This window comes from Cryptomeria japonica, unplaced genomic scaffold, assembly GCF_030272615.1.
Source record: "Cryptomeria japonica unplaced genomic scaffold, Sugi_1.0 HiC_scaffold_183, whole genome shotgun sequence".
NCBI classification, from domain to species: domain Eukaryota; kingdom Viridiplantae; phylum Streptophyta; class Pinopsida; order Cupressales; family Cupressaceae; genus Cryptomeria; species Cryptomeria japonica.
Window position 1 is genome coordinate 157501 of NW_026729005.1, and position 15000 is coordinate 172500.

General features: G+C 59.6%; 1 non-coding gene across 1 annotated transcript; it reads left to right on the top strand.

Annotated features, from left to right (window-relative positions):
• Window positions 1-11724: 11724 nt before the first annotated feature.
• LOC131867741 (5S ribosomal RNA) lies at window positions 11725-11843 on the top strand. Its single transcript, XR_009366273.1, has one exon. It is a non-coding gene; the product is annotated as a 5S ribosomal RNA (ribosomal RNA).
• The last annotated feature ends 3157 nt before the right edge of the window (window positions 11844-15000 follow it).

The window sequence follows — 15000 nt, forward strand, 5'->3', positions numbered from 1 at the left end:
AGTTCGAGTGACAGGTCAAATCCAAGAGTTCCGAAGACTACCTCCAGGAACAATCGGGAACAAGACCGATTACAAGTCGTCGAGTCTGTTACTGGGCGAACACGAGATGCGCACAGGAAATCGATCAGCCCTCACAATGGCCCAAGGCCAGAGATCGGACTGCTACGATTTACCCCAACAATCATCGTGCCACTCTTCGCAGAGAGGTGATAGACGCCAACGAGCCCGTGCATAGCAATCGAGGTGTAAAAAGGGCGTTGAAGGCAGGAAGCCTGGACGAAAGAGGCTACGAGGTCACCTCGAAGCGGTCTAAGAATCGGGCGCACTTGGGGCGACTACCAGTGCCAACCCCTTATCCCGCGGTGCGTCCGACACACAGAAATTTCCAAGGCGGCCAAGGAGCCTCCCCGCATAGCAATCGGGGTGTGAGGTTACGGATGCAGCATTGATAGCAATCGAGGTGTGAGGCGAAGGATGCAGAAGTGAGAGCCGAGGGATGTAGCAGAGATAGCAATCGGGGTGTGTGATGCAGAAGAGATAGCAATCGAGGTGTGCGGTGGGAAGGGCCCAGCAGCCAGAATGCATGAAGCGACGGATGAAGCAGTGATGACAACCGGGCTGTGAGGAGAGGAGGGATGCAGCCAAGAAAGCAATCAGGGCTCGAGGCAAGGGATGCATCAAGGATAGCAATCATGTTGTGAGGCGAGATTCCAAAGGCTAAACGTGAGAGGCTGCAGGGTCGACTCAGAGAGGTCTATGCATGTGAGAGGCTGAAAGCAAGGTCGACTCGGAGCGGTCTATGCATCGGGCGCGCTTGGGGCGACTACCAGTGCCAACCCCTTATCCCGCGACGCGTCCGACAAAGAGAACGTTCCAAGGCGGCAGAGGAGGTTACCAGCCGAAGGATGCAGTAGCAATAACAGGTATAGTTCCGCGGCGGCCGAGAAGACTCACCGCATAGGAATCGGGATGCGAGGCGAGGGATGCGGCGGGAAGGCCCCGACGGCTAAACGGAAGAGGCTGCAGGGCCGCCTCGGAATGGTCCAAGCATCGGATGCGATTGGGACGACTACCAGTGCCAACCCCTTATCCCGCGATGCATCCGATACACAGATAGTTCCAAGGCGGCCGAGGAGCCTCACCGCATATCAATCGGGGTGCGAGGCGAGGGATGGGGCGGGAAGGCCCCAACGGCTAGACGGAAGAGGCTTCAGGGCCACCTTGGAATGGTCCAAGCATCGGACGCGCTTGGGGCGACTGCCAGTGCCAACCCCTTATCCCGCGATGCGTCCGATACACAGATGGTTCCAAGGCGGCCGAGGAGCCTCACCGCATAGCAATCGGGGGTGCGAGGCGAGGGATGGGGCGGGAAGGCCCCAACGGCTAGACGGAAGAGGCTTCAGGGCCGCCTAGGAATGGTCCAAGCATCGGACACGCTTGGGGCGACTACCAGTGACAGCCCCCTATCCCGCGATGCGTCCGATACGAAGATGGTTCCAAGGCGGCCGAGGAGCCTCACCGCATAGCAATCGGGGTGCGAGGTGGGGGATGCGGCGAGATGGCCCCAACGGCTAGACGGAAGAGGCCACAGGGCCGCGTCGGAATAGTCCAAGCATCGGACGCGCTTGGGGCGACTACCAGTGACAACCCCTTATCCCGCGATGCGTCCGATACGAAGATAGTTCCAAGGCGGCCGAGGAGCCTCACCGCATAGCAATCGGGGTGCGAGGTGGGGGATGCGGCGAGATGGCCCCAACGGCTAGACGGAAGAGGCTGCAGGGCCGCCTCGGAATAGTCCAAGCATCGGACGCGCTTGGGGCCACTACCAGTGACAACCCCTTATCCCGCAATGCGTCCGATACGAAGATAGTTCCAAGGCGGCCGAAGAGCCTCACCGCATAGCAATCGGGGTGCGAGGTGGGGGATGCGGCGAGATGGCCCCAACGGCTAGACGGAAGAGGCCACAGGGCCGCCTCGGAATAGTCCAAGCATCGGACGCGCTTGGGGCGACTACCAGTGACAACCCCTTATCCCGCGATGCGTCCGATACGAAGATAGTTCCCAGGCGGCCGAGGAGCCTCACCGCATAGCAATCGGGGTGCGAGGCGAGGGATGCGGCGAGATGGCCCCAAAGGCTAGACGGAAGAGGCTGCAGGGCTGCCTCGGAATAGTCCAAGCATCGGACGCGCTTGGGGCGACTACCACTGCCAACCCCTTATCCCGCGATGCGTCCGATACACAGATAGTTCCGAGGCGGCCGAGGAGGTGGGGGATGCAGCGAGATGGCCCCAACGGCTAGACGGAAGAGGCTGCAGGGCCGCCTCGGAATAGTCCAAGCATCGGACGCGCTTGGGGCGACTACCAGTGACAACCCCTTATCCCGCGATGCGTCCGATACACAGATAGTTCCGAGGCGGCCAAGGAGCCTCACCGCATAGCAATCGTGGTGCGAGGTGGGGGATGCGGCGAGATGGCCCCAACGGCTAGACGGAAGAGGCTGCAGGGCCGCCTCGGAATGGTCCAAGCATCGGATGCGCTTGGGGCGACTACCACTGCCAACCCCTTATCCCGCGATGCGTCCGATACACAGATAGTTCCAAGGCGGCCGAGGAGCCTCACAGCATAGCAATCAGGGTGCGAGGCGAGGGATGCGGCGAGAAAGCCCCAACGGCTAGAGGGAAGAGGCTTCAGGTCCGCCTCGGAATGGTCCAAGCATCGGACGCGCTTGGGGCGACTACCAGTGACAACCCCTTATCCCGCGACGCGTCCGATACACAGATAGTTCCAAGGCGGCCGAGGAGCCTCACCGCATAGCAATCGGGGTGCGAGGCGAGGGATGCGGCGAGAAGGACCCAACGGCTACACGGAAGAGGCTTCGGGGCCGCCTCGGAATGGTCCAAGCATCGGACGCGCTTGGGGCGACTACCAGTGACAACCCCTTATCCCGCGACGCGTCCGATACACAGATAGTTCCAAGGCGGCCGAGGAGCCTCACCGCATAGCAATCGGGGTGCGAGGCGAGGGATGCGGCGAGAAGGACCCAACGGCTACACGGAAGAGGCTTCGGGGCCGCCTCGGAATGGTCCAAGCATCGGACGCGCTTGGGGCGACTACCAGTGACAACCCCTTATCCCGCGACGCGTCCGATACACAGATAGTTCCAAGGCGGTCGAGGAGCCTCACCGCATAGCAATCGGGGTGCGAGGCGAGGGATGCGGCGAGAAGGACCCAACGGCTAGACGGAAGAGGCTTCGGGTCCGCCTCGGAATGGTCCAAGCATCGGACGCGCTTGGGGCGACTACCAGTGACAACCCCTTATCCCGCGACGCGTCCGATACACAGATAGTTCCAAGGCGGCCGAGGAGCCTCACCGCATAGCAATCGGGGTGCGAGGCGAGGGATGCGGCGAGAAGGACCCAACGGCTAGACGGAAGAGGCTTCGGGTCCGCCTCGGAATGGTCCAAGCATCGGACGCGCTTGGGGCGACTACCAGTGACAACCCCTTATCCCGCGACGCGTCCGATACACAGATAGTTCCAAGGCGGCCGAGGAGCCTCACCGCATAGCAATCGGGGTGCGAGGCGAGGGATGCGGCGAGAAGGACCCAACGGCTAGACGGAAGAGGCTTCGGGTCCGCCTCGGAATGGTCCAAGCATCGGACGCGCTTGGGGCGACTACCAGTGACAACCCCTTATCCCGCGACGCGTCCGATACACAGATAGTTCCGAGGCGGCCGAGGAGCCTCACCGCATAGCAATCGGGGTGCGAGGCGAAGGATGCGGCGAGAAGGACCCAACGGCTAGACGGAAGAGGCTTCGGGTCCGCCTCGGAATGGTCTAAGCATCGGACGCGCTTGGGGCGACTACCAGTGACAACCCCTTATCCCGCGACGCGTCCGATACACAGATAGTTCCAAGGCGGCCGAGGAGCCTCACCGCATAGCAATCGGGGTGCGAGGCGAGGGATGCGGCGAGAAGGACCCAACGGCTAGACGGAAGAGGCTTCAGGGCCGCCTCGGAATGGTCCAAGCATCGGACGCGCTTGGGGCGACTACCAATGACAACCCCTTATCCCGCGACGCGTCCGATACACAGATAGTTCCGAGGCGGCCGAGGAGCCTCACCGCATAGCAATCGGGGTGCGAGGCGAGGGATGCGGCGAGAAGGACCCAACGGCTAGACGGAAGAGGCTTCAGGGCCGCCTCGGAATGGTCCAAGCATCGGACGCGCTTGGGGCGACTACCAGTGACAACCCCTTATCCCGCGACGCGTCCGATACACAGATAGTTCCGAGGCGGCCGAGGAGCCTCACCGCATAGCAATCGGGGTGCGAGGCGAGGGATGCGGCGAGAAGGACCCAACGGCTAGACGGAAGAGGCTTCAGGGCCGCCTCGGAATGGTCCAAGCATCGGACGCGCTTGGGGCGACTACCGTTGCCAACCCCTTATCCCGCGATGCGTCTGATACACAGATAGTTCCGAGGCGGCCGAGGAGCCTCACCGCATAGCAATCGGGTTGCGAGGCAGATTATTGGGAAGGGAACCCCCTGGGATGCGGCTCAAGCAGTGCCCAAAGGGACTGGAATGCGGAATCACATCGAGAGACCCAAATGCTATACGAGGGCTCAAATCGAATTATCGATTTGGCCACGACATGGACGCATCGGAACGACTACCTTTGCCGAACCACTCGCAATTGCATCCATACCGAAACCAATAGACATTTCCGTTAGAGCCCTCGCATAGCATTCGGGAATCTCGCATGCCCCTCTAAATCGACCAATGCTGGCGCTCAATGAAAATCCGAGCGCTACCACCGTTCGAGCGCCAGCATTGGTCGAGTTAGAGGGGCACGGGGGAGAATGCTCCAGTCAACACCTCCCCTATATAAGTTATTTGTCCGATTCTCGCACAACCGTAGTCTGCCTCGTCGAATCAAACAACGGTCCCAGATTCCGACTTCCGTTCCGTAGAGACCCAAAAGCTAGATGGAGGCTCGCAAGAAAGAGAGTCGGCGCATAGCAATCGGGTTTCTCGAACGTTTAGGGACCGAGCTCACTTGCGGATAGGGCAAAATCCGCCAAGCAACCCAAAAGCTAGACGGGGGCTCGAATCGAATCGCCTAGGCGGCCACAACAACGACGTGTTGGATCGACTACCAGTGCCAAACCATTCAGCAAGACTAGTCTGTGTCGAGGCCGGATAGAGATTCTCAGAGAGCGCCCGCATAGCATTTAGGAGACCTGCCGCGTCCCTCACACTCGACAAATGGTGGTGCACGTTTATAAATCCGAGCGATCCCAACCCTTTCAAGCACCAACATCGGTCGAGATAGAGGGGCACGGAGGGGGCTGCGTGAGACAACACAGTCCCCTATATAAGTTATTTGTCCGATTCTCACACATCCGAAGAATGGTCATCAAATCGGACAACAGCCCAAACTTCCGACTTCCGTCCCAGAAAGCCCAAGAGCTATCTAAAACGTTCATGGCCGGAACTCGATCGCGGCTATACCAGTCCGCCAAGCAACCCAAAAGCTAGACTGGAGCTCTAGTCGAATCACCTCTGTGGCCATTGCAAGGACGTGTTGGAGCGACTACCATTGCCGAACCATTCCGCAGGTCGAGTCCATACCAAGGCCGCATAGAGATTCACGATGAGCTCCTGCATAGCAATCAGGAGACTTGCCGTGTCCATCACAATCGATAAATCCTGGTGCAAGATTTTTGCATCCGAGCGCTCCAACCAGTCGAGCACCAGCATCAATCGACATAAACGGGCACGGGGGGAGGATGCTCGAGAACACTACCTCCCCTATATAAGTTATTTGTCCGATTCTCAAGCAGCCGAAGTCTGGTCATCGAATCGGGTCAAAGACCACAACTTCCGACTTTACCCACAATGCAAGTCATCGAATCGAACATCGGCCCCCGAGTCGGACTCCATGCGTATGTCAGGTCATCGGACCCAAATTCCGCCTTCCTGCGCATGGCGGGCCATCAATATCAACTCGGTCATCGGACCCAAACTCCGCCTTTTTGCGTATGGCACGCCTTCAAATCGGTCATCGGACCCAAATTCCGCCTTCCTGTGCATGGCGGGCCATCAACATCAACTCGGTCATCGGACCCAAATTCCGCCTTTCTGCGCATGGCACGCCATCAACTCGGTCATCGGACCCAAATTCCGCCTTCCTGCGCATGGCAGGTCATCGGACACAAATTCAGACCTCGCCAATATGCCTACGTATCGAATCGGTCATCGGACCCAACTTCCGACTTCATCCATACTGTAGGGTCTTTGAGGTTGGCGCGGTGCGCTCAACCCAGGGAGTCGACCCATCGAAGCATACACCTCCCCTATATAAGCTATTTGTCCGATTCCCACACCTGTGTAGTTTGCACCTCTGACCAGGACATCGACCCCAACTTCCGAACTCGACTGCAACGACGGCACCAGCGCCTTGGTGCGCACCTTGCGACGCACAGTCCCAACATTCGCCTTCCTGCACATGGCAGGTCATCGGACCCAAATTCCGACCTCGCGAGTATGCCTACATATCGAATCGGTCATCGGACCCAACTTCCGACTTCATCCATACCGTAGGGTCTTTGAGGTTGGCGCGGTGCGCTCAACCCGGGGAGTCGACCCAACGAAGCATACACCTCCCCTATATAAGCTATTTGTCCGATTCCCACACCTGTGTAGTTTGCACCTCCGATCAAGACATCGACCCCAACTTCCGAACTCGCCTCCAACGACCGAACCAGCGCCTTGGTGCGCACCTTGCAACGCACAGTGCCAACATTCGCCTTCCTGCACGTGGCAGGTCATCGGACCCAAATTCCGACCTCGCGAGTATGCCTACATATCGAATCGGTCATCGGACCCAACTTCCGACTTCATCCATACCGTAGGGTCTTTGAGGTTGGCGCGGTGCGCTCAACCCGGGGAGTCGACCCAACGAAGCATACACCTCCCCTATATAAGCTATTTGTCCGATTCCCACACCTGTGTAGCTTGCACCTCCGATCAGGACATCGACCCCAACTTCCGAACTCGACTAAAAAGACCGCACCAGCGCCTTGGTGTGCACCTTGCAACGCACAGTGTCAACATTCGCCTTCCTGCACATGGCAGGTCATCGGACCCAAATTCCGACCTCATGAGCATACCTACTAATCGAATTGGTCATCGGACCCAACTTCCGACTTCATCCATACCGTAGGGTCTTTGAGGTTGGCGCGGTGCGCTCAACCTGGGGAGTCGACCCATCGAAGCATACACCTCCCCTATATAAGCTATTTGTCCGATTCCGACACCTGTGTAGTTTGCACCTCCGCTCAGGACATCGACCCCAACTTCCGAACTCGCCTGCAACGACCGAACCAGCGCCTTGGTGCGCACCAAAAGTGCGCACTTTTGGAGGGCACTTTTGTGCGCTCCAAAGGTGCGCACTTTTGGAGGGCACTTTTCTGCGCTCCAAAGGTGCGCACTTTTGGAGGGCACTTTTTGGAGGGCACTTTTCTGCGCTCCAAAGGTGCGCACTTTTGGAGGGCACTTTTTGGAGGGCACTTTTCTGCGCTCCAAAGGTGCGCACTTTTGGAGGGCACTTTTTGGAGGGCACTTTTCTGCGCTCCAAAGGTGCGCACTTTTGGAGGGCACTTTTTGGAGGGCACTTTTCTGCGCTCCAAAGGTGCGCACTTTTGGAGGGCACTTTTTGGAGGGCACTTTTCTGCGCTCCAAAGGTGCGCACTTTTGGAGGGCACTTTTCTGCGCTCCAAAGGTGCGCACTTTTGGAGGGCACTTTTTGGAGGGCACTTTTCTGCGCTCCAAAGGTGCGCACTTTTGGAGGGCACTTTTTGGAGGGCACTTTTCTGCGCTCCAAAGGTGCGCACTTTTGGAGGGCACTTTTTGGAGGGCACTTTTCTGCGCTCCAAAGGTGCGCACTTTTGGAGGGCACTTTTGTGCACTCCAAAGGTGCGCACTTTTGGAGGGCACTTTTCCTGTGCTCCAAAGGTGCACACCTAGGTGAGCACCTTCGACCACACCTTGTAGCACACCAAACTCTGACTTTCGACTTCATCCGCAATGCAGGGTCTTTGAGGTTGGCGCAATGCGCACAACCAGGGGAGTCGACCCATCAAACCCAACACCTCCCCTATATAAGCTATTTGTCTGATTCTCATACATGCGTAGCCTGCAGGAGCAATTAGGACATCGACCCCAACTTTCGGCTTCTAAACGAAAACAAGGTCTTTGAGGTTGGTGTAATGCGAACAACTAGGGGAGTCAACCCATCAAACCCAACACCTCCCCTATATAAGCTATTTGTCTGATTCTCATACATGTGTAGTCTACAGGAGCAATTAGGACATCGACCCCAACTTTTGACTTCTTAACGAAAACAAGGTCTTTGAGGTTGACGTAATGCGCACAACCAGGGGAGTCGACCCATCAAACCCAACACCTCCCCTATATAAGCTATTTGTCCGATTCTCATACATGTGTAGCCTGCAGGAGCCATTAGGACATTGACCCCAACTTTTGACTTCTTAACGAAAACAAGGTCTTTGAGGTTGGCGTAATGCGCACAACCAAGGGAGTTGACCCATCAAACCCAACACCTCCCCTATATAAGCTATTTGTCTGATTCTCATACATGTGTAGCCTGCAACAACGATTAGGACATCCACCCCAACTTCTGAATTCGTCTGCGTTGACCGCACCAAAGGTGCACGCCTTGGTGCTCACCAAAATCCGACTTCCGACTTCTTCTGCTATGCGGGGTCTTTGAGGTTGGCGCAGTGCGCACAACCAGGGGAGTCAACCCACCGAATGCAACACCTCCCCTATATAAGCTATTTGTCTGATTCTCATACATGCGTAGACTGCAGCAATGATTAGGACATCCACCCCAACTTTTGACTTCTTAAACAAGACAGGGTCTTTGAAGTTGGTGCAGTGCACACAACCAGGGGAGTCGACCCATCAAACGCAACACCTCCCCTATATAAAGCTATTTGTCCGATTCTCATACGTGTAGTCTGCAGCAGCGATTAGGACATCGACCCCAACTTCCGAATTCGTTTGCATTGACCGCACCAAAGGTGCACGCCTTGGTGTGCACCCTGGAGTGCACTTTGGTGCTCACCTCGGTGCACACTTTGGTGTGCACCTCGGTGTGCACCAAAGGTGCGCACCTTGGAGCGCACCAAAGGTGTACACTTTGGAGCGCACCACATAGGGTCTTTGAGAGGTTGGCGCAGTGCGCACACCAAGGTGGGTGTTGAGGTGCGTGCCGAGGTGGGTGGGTGCTAGGGTGCGCTCCATGGTGGGTGCCAGGGTGGGTGCGTGCTAGGGTGGATTCCAAAGAGGGTCATAGGGTGGGTGCCAAGGTGGGTTGGTGATATAGTGGGTTCAAAGGTGGGTACTAGGGTGGGTTCCAAGGTGGGTCACAAGTTGGGTGCCAGGATGCGTGGGTGTTAGGTTGGGTGCCAAGGTGGGCTCCTGCGTGGGTGGGTGCTAGGGTGGGTTTCAAGGTGGACGCGAGGGCGGGTGCCAAGGTGGGTAACAAGTTGGGTGTTAGGATGGGTGAGTGCTAGAGTGGGTGCCAAGGTGGGTGGGTGCTAAGGTGGATGCCAAGGTGGTTCACAGGGTGGGTGGGTTCTAGGGTGAGTTCCAAGGTGGGTCACAGGTTCAGTGCTAGGGTGGGTGTCAAGGCGGGTGTCGAGGTGCCTGGGTGCTAGGGTGTGGATGCCAATGTGGGTCATAGGGTGGGTACTAGGGTGGGCTGCAATGTGGGTGCCAAGGTGGGTAACATGCTCGGTGGGTTCTAAATTGGGTGCCAGGGTGGGTGTGCACCCACCTTGCCCGAGGTGGGTGCCAAGGTGCCAGTGTGGGTGGGTGCTAAGGTGGATGCCAAGGTGGGTGAGAAGGTGGGTGATAGGTTGAGTGGTAGGATGGGTGGGTGCCAAGATGGGTCACAGGGTGGGTGCAAGGGTGGGTAGGTGCTAGGGTTGGTGTCAGGGTGGGTGGGTGCTAGGTTGGGTTCCAAGGTGGGTGCGAGGGTGAGTGTCAAGGTGGGTCACAGGTTAGGTGCTAGGATGGGTGAGTGCTAGGGTGCAAAGGTGCCAGGGTGGGTGCTAGGATGGGTCGATGCTAGGGTGAGTGGCAAGGTGGGTCCACAAGTGTCAAGGTGGGTGCCGAGGTGGGTGCCAAGTCGGCGACTGCTATGGTGGATGCCAAGGTGGGTCACGGGGTGGGTGCCAAGTTGCTAGGTTGGGTTCCAAGGTGGGTGCCAACGTGGGTGCTAGGGTGCGTGGGTTAAAGGGTGTGTCACAACGTGGGTGCCAGGATGGGTGCGCACCCACACTGGCCAAGACGGGTGCGGGTGCAAGGTTGGGTTCCAAGCCCGGTCACAGGCTGGGTGCTAGGATGGGTGGGTGCCAAGGTGGGCACCAGGGTGGGTGCACCCACCCTGGCCAAGGTGGGTCACGGGGTGGGTCCTAGGGTGGGTAACGGGGTGGGTACTAAGGTGCGTGCCAAGGTGGGTCATAGGGTGGGTGCCAAGGTGGGCACCAGGGTGGGTGTGCACCAACCCTAGCCAGGGTAGGTCACGGGGTGGTTGTCGGGGTGGGCGTCAAGGAGCCAAGGTGGGTGGCAAGTAGCCAAGTTGCGTGCCAAGGTGGGTGTCGGGGTGGGTGCCAAGGATCCAAGGTGGGTGCCAAGGAACCAAGGTGGGTGTCTGGGTGGGTGCCGAGGTGGGAGCCAGGGTGGGTCCCAAGGTGAGTGCAAAGGTGGGTGCCAGGGTCAAGGTGAGTGCCAATGTGGGTTCCAAGGTGCCAGGGTCAGGGTGAGTGCCAATGTGGGTTCAAAGGTGCTAAGTTGGGTGCGAGGTTGGGTGCGAGGGTGGGTGGGTGCCAAGGTGTGCTAGGTGGAAGCCCGGGTGGGTCGGCATCCCATGGGTGTCGAGTTGGGTGCCTGATGGGTGCTTCTTGTCAAGTTTTAGTCGTCGGGACTCATTTCGAGCCTTAGAGGTCGTTTCTTGTCCGGTTGCCCTGTCTTCGACCTGGGAACCCAATTTTGGTCCTCGGGTCCCATTTTTTTTTGTCTCGCATCCCACTTTTGGCCTGTGGCCTTTTCGGGGTCGATTCTCGTTTTGGGCATCAGAGCATGTTTCTTCTCCTAAAACCCAATATTTGTTTATTAAGTCTCGGAACACATTTTTGTTCTCGTGGACCCATCATGGGTCTTGGAACGCATTTGTGGTCCTTGGGTCCCATTTTGCATCCCGAAACTTGTGTTTTGGTGCTTGATCCCTATTTTGGGTGCCCACCTTGCACCAAGTGCGCACCCGGGGCAAACCGAGCGCCTTGGTGCACCGGGGCAAGATCGAGCGTGCACCCGAGGCGCCCCGAACATGCACCAAGGTGCACTCGGCCCACATGTGAGCGCAGGTCGTTGCGCCCGAGGTGGTGTGTGGGCACCGCGTTGCAGACGGGACACTGCACGCACACGACGCCCCCTCCAGGTGCACGCACGTAGGCCGGGCCGGGTGCACACCCGACGCCCTAGCAAGGTGCGCGCACCCGGGCAGGGCTCACACTTGGCGAACGGGGCGCACTTCGCGAGGGAGGGTGTGCACCTCGACGGGGGTGGGTGGCCGGGGTGGATTCGCACGTGGGTCGCGGTTTGCTAAGTACACACTGCGACAAGCTCATAACGGGTGCGATCATACCAGCGTTAGTGCACCGGATCCCATTAGAACTCCGCAGTTAAGCGCGCTTGGGCCGGAGTAGTACTGGGATGGGTGACCTCCCGGGAAGTCCCGGTGTTGCACCCTTTTTTAGTTTTTCGCCGGGCGTCGCAATGCTATTTGAATAAACCTTTTGCCCGTTTGCGTTCTCGTCGGGGCCGGGCCGGGCCGGGGTGCGCTGCCCGCACTACCGCGCGCGCGGGGGCGACACCGAGCGCGCACCCGAGGCGCCCCGAGCACACAGGCCACGGTGCAACCCGGGCGTTGTGCGCGCACCCCGGTGCGCCCGAGGTGCTGCGCGCGCACCCAGGTGAAATCGGTGTGCACCTCGGCCAGTGCGCGCTCGGTCGAGTCGCGCACGTTGGCCAAGGTGCACGGTGATGTTTCTTACTCTAAGGTTCCGCACCAGACGCCCGGGACAGGTGAGCGAAGCTGGGCGGGGCCGGGTGCGCGGCCGGGGCAGGTGCACGCAGCTGGAGAGAGCTTTGGAGCACACTTCGGAGCGCACCAATGATGCGCTCCATTCAAAAGTTTCCTGAAAAGGCAAAAAAAGTTGAGATTATAGAATTTCCCACTTGAGAGATTGTAAAAAAAAAAAATTTAAAATGAAGGAAACGCGGGTGCCAAGGTGTGCGCAGCCCAGCCAAGGTGTGCGCACCAAGGCGCCCACCCTGGCGAAGGTGCACGCAAGGTGCGCACCCGAGGCAAACCGGACAATTAACCCAACTTTCGACTTCGCGCGCACCTTGGAGCGCACTTCGGAGCGCTCCTTGGTGCGCACCAATCTTGGGCACCTCGGAGTGCACCATGGCGCCCACCAAGGTGCGCACCCGGGGCAAACCGAGCTCCGACTTCGTGCGCACCTTGGAGCGCACGAAAGGTGCGCACCATGGCGCCCACCAAGGTGCGCAGCCCAGCCAAGGCGTGCGCATCAAGGTGCGCACCCTGGCGAAGGTGCGCACCCGGGGCAAACCGAGCTCCGACTTCGTGCGCACCTTGGAGCGCACAAAAGGTGCGCAACCCAGCCAAGGTGTGCGCACCCCGGTCAAACCGAGCTCCGAATCGTGCGCACCAGAGGTGCACGCCATCGTGCGCACCTTGGAGCACACTTCGGAGCCCTCCTTGGTGCGCGCCGATGTTGCGCACCTCGGAGCGCACCCGGGGAAAACAATGCAATTAACCCGACTTTCGACTTCGTGGGCACCTCGGAGCGCTCTCGGGTTCGCACCTCGGAGCACACCGAGGTGCGCACCTTTGATGCGCTGCCTTCACCAATTTCCAGAAAAGGCAAGAAAACATTGAGAAGGTGTGCGCACCGAGGTGCCCACCCTGGCGAAGGTGCACGCGAGGTGCGCACCCGGGGCAAACCGGGCTCCGACTTCGTGCACGCCGCACCTTGGAGCACACTTCGGAGCGCTCCTTGGTGCGCACCAGGGCGCGCAACCCAGCCGAGGTGCCCACCCCGGCGAAGGTGCACGCGAGGTGCGCACCCGGGGCAAACCGGGCTCCGACTTCGTGCACGCCATGGTGCCCACCGCGGCGAAGGTGCACGCGAGGTGCGCACCCGGGGCAAACCGGGCTCCGACTTCGTGCACGCCGCACCTTGGAGCACACTTCGGAGCGCTCCTTGGTGCGCACCATGGTGCCCACCAGGGCGCGCAACCCCGCCGAAGGTGCACGCGAGGTGCGCACCCGGGGCAAACCGGGCTCCGACTTCGTGCACGCCGCACCTTGGAGCACACTTCGGAGCGCTCCTTGGTGCGCACCATGGTGCCCACCAGGGCGCGCAACCCCGCCGAAGGTGCACGCGAGGTGCGCACCCGGGGCAAACCGGGCTCCGACTTCGTGCACGCCATGGTGCGCACCGCGGCGAAGGTGCGCACCCGGGGCAAACCGGGCTCCGACTTCGTGCACGCCGCACCTTGGAGCACACTTCGGAGCGCTCCTTGGTGCGCACCAGGGCGCGCAACCCAGCCGAGGTGCCCACCCCGGCGAAGGTGCACGCGAGGTGCGTACCCGGGGCAAACCGGGCTCCGACTTCGTGCACGCCGCACCTTGGAGCACACTTCGGAGCGCTCCTTGGTGCGCACCATGGTGCCCACCAGGCCGCGCAACCCAGCCAAGGTGTGCGCACCAAGGTGCACGCGAGGTGCGCACCCGGGGCAAACCGGGGTCCGACTTCGTGCACGCCGCACCTTGGAGCACACATCGGGGCGCTCCCGGGTTCGCACCGGCGTTGCGCACCGTGGTGGGCACCTCGGAGCACACCAAGGTGGGCAGCGAGGTGCGCACCTTTGATGCGATGCCTTCACTAATTTCCATAAAAGGCAAAAAAAAAACGAGATTTTAAAATTTCCGTTTTGAAAGATAGTGAGAAAAAGGGAATGCTGGTGCCATCTTGAGCCCGCCCTGGTGCGCAGCCCAGCCAAGGTGTGCGCACCAAGGTGCCCACCCTGGCGAAGGTGCGCGCCCGGGCAATTAACCCAACTTCCAACTTCGCGCGCGCCAGGGTGGGAGCGCACCCAACAACCGGGCCTGGGAAGAGCCAATGCGAGAAACCCCACCAAACGCTCTGACAAAAAAAGAGGGGGCGCTCCAGTAACCCCGCTTCGGAGCGCACCCTGGGCAAACCCAGCCAAGGTGCCCACCCCGGCCAAGGTGCAGGCGAGGTGCGCACCCGGGGCAAACCGGGCTCCGACAACGTGCACGCCGCACCTTGGAGCACACTTCGTAGCGCTCCCGGGTGCGCACCTCAGAGCACACCAAGGTGGGCAGCGAGGTGCGCACCTTTGATGCGCTGCCTTCACTAATTTCCAGAAAAGGCAAAAAAAAAAGGAGATTTTAAAATTTCCGTTTTGAAAGATAGTGAAAAAAACGGAACGCGCGTGCCATCTTGAGCCCGCCCTGGTGCGCAGCCCAGGTAAGGTGCCCACCCTGGCAAAGGTGCGCACCCGGGCAATTAACCCTACTTCCGACTTCGTGCGCGCCAGGGTGGCAACCGGGCCTCGGAAGAGCCAATGCGAGAAACCCCACCAAACGCTCCGACAAAAAAAGAGGCGGCGCTCCAATAACCCCGCTTCGGAGCGCAGCCGGGGCAAACCCAGCCAAGGTGCCCACCCCGACGAAGGTGCACGCGAGGTGCGCACCCGGGGCAAACCGGGCTCCGACAACGTGCACGCAGCACCTTGGAGCACACTTCGAAGCACTCCCGGGTGCCCACCGGCGTTGCGCACCGTGGTGGGCA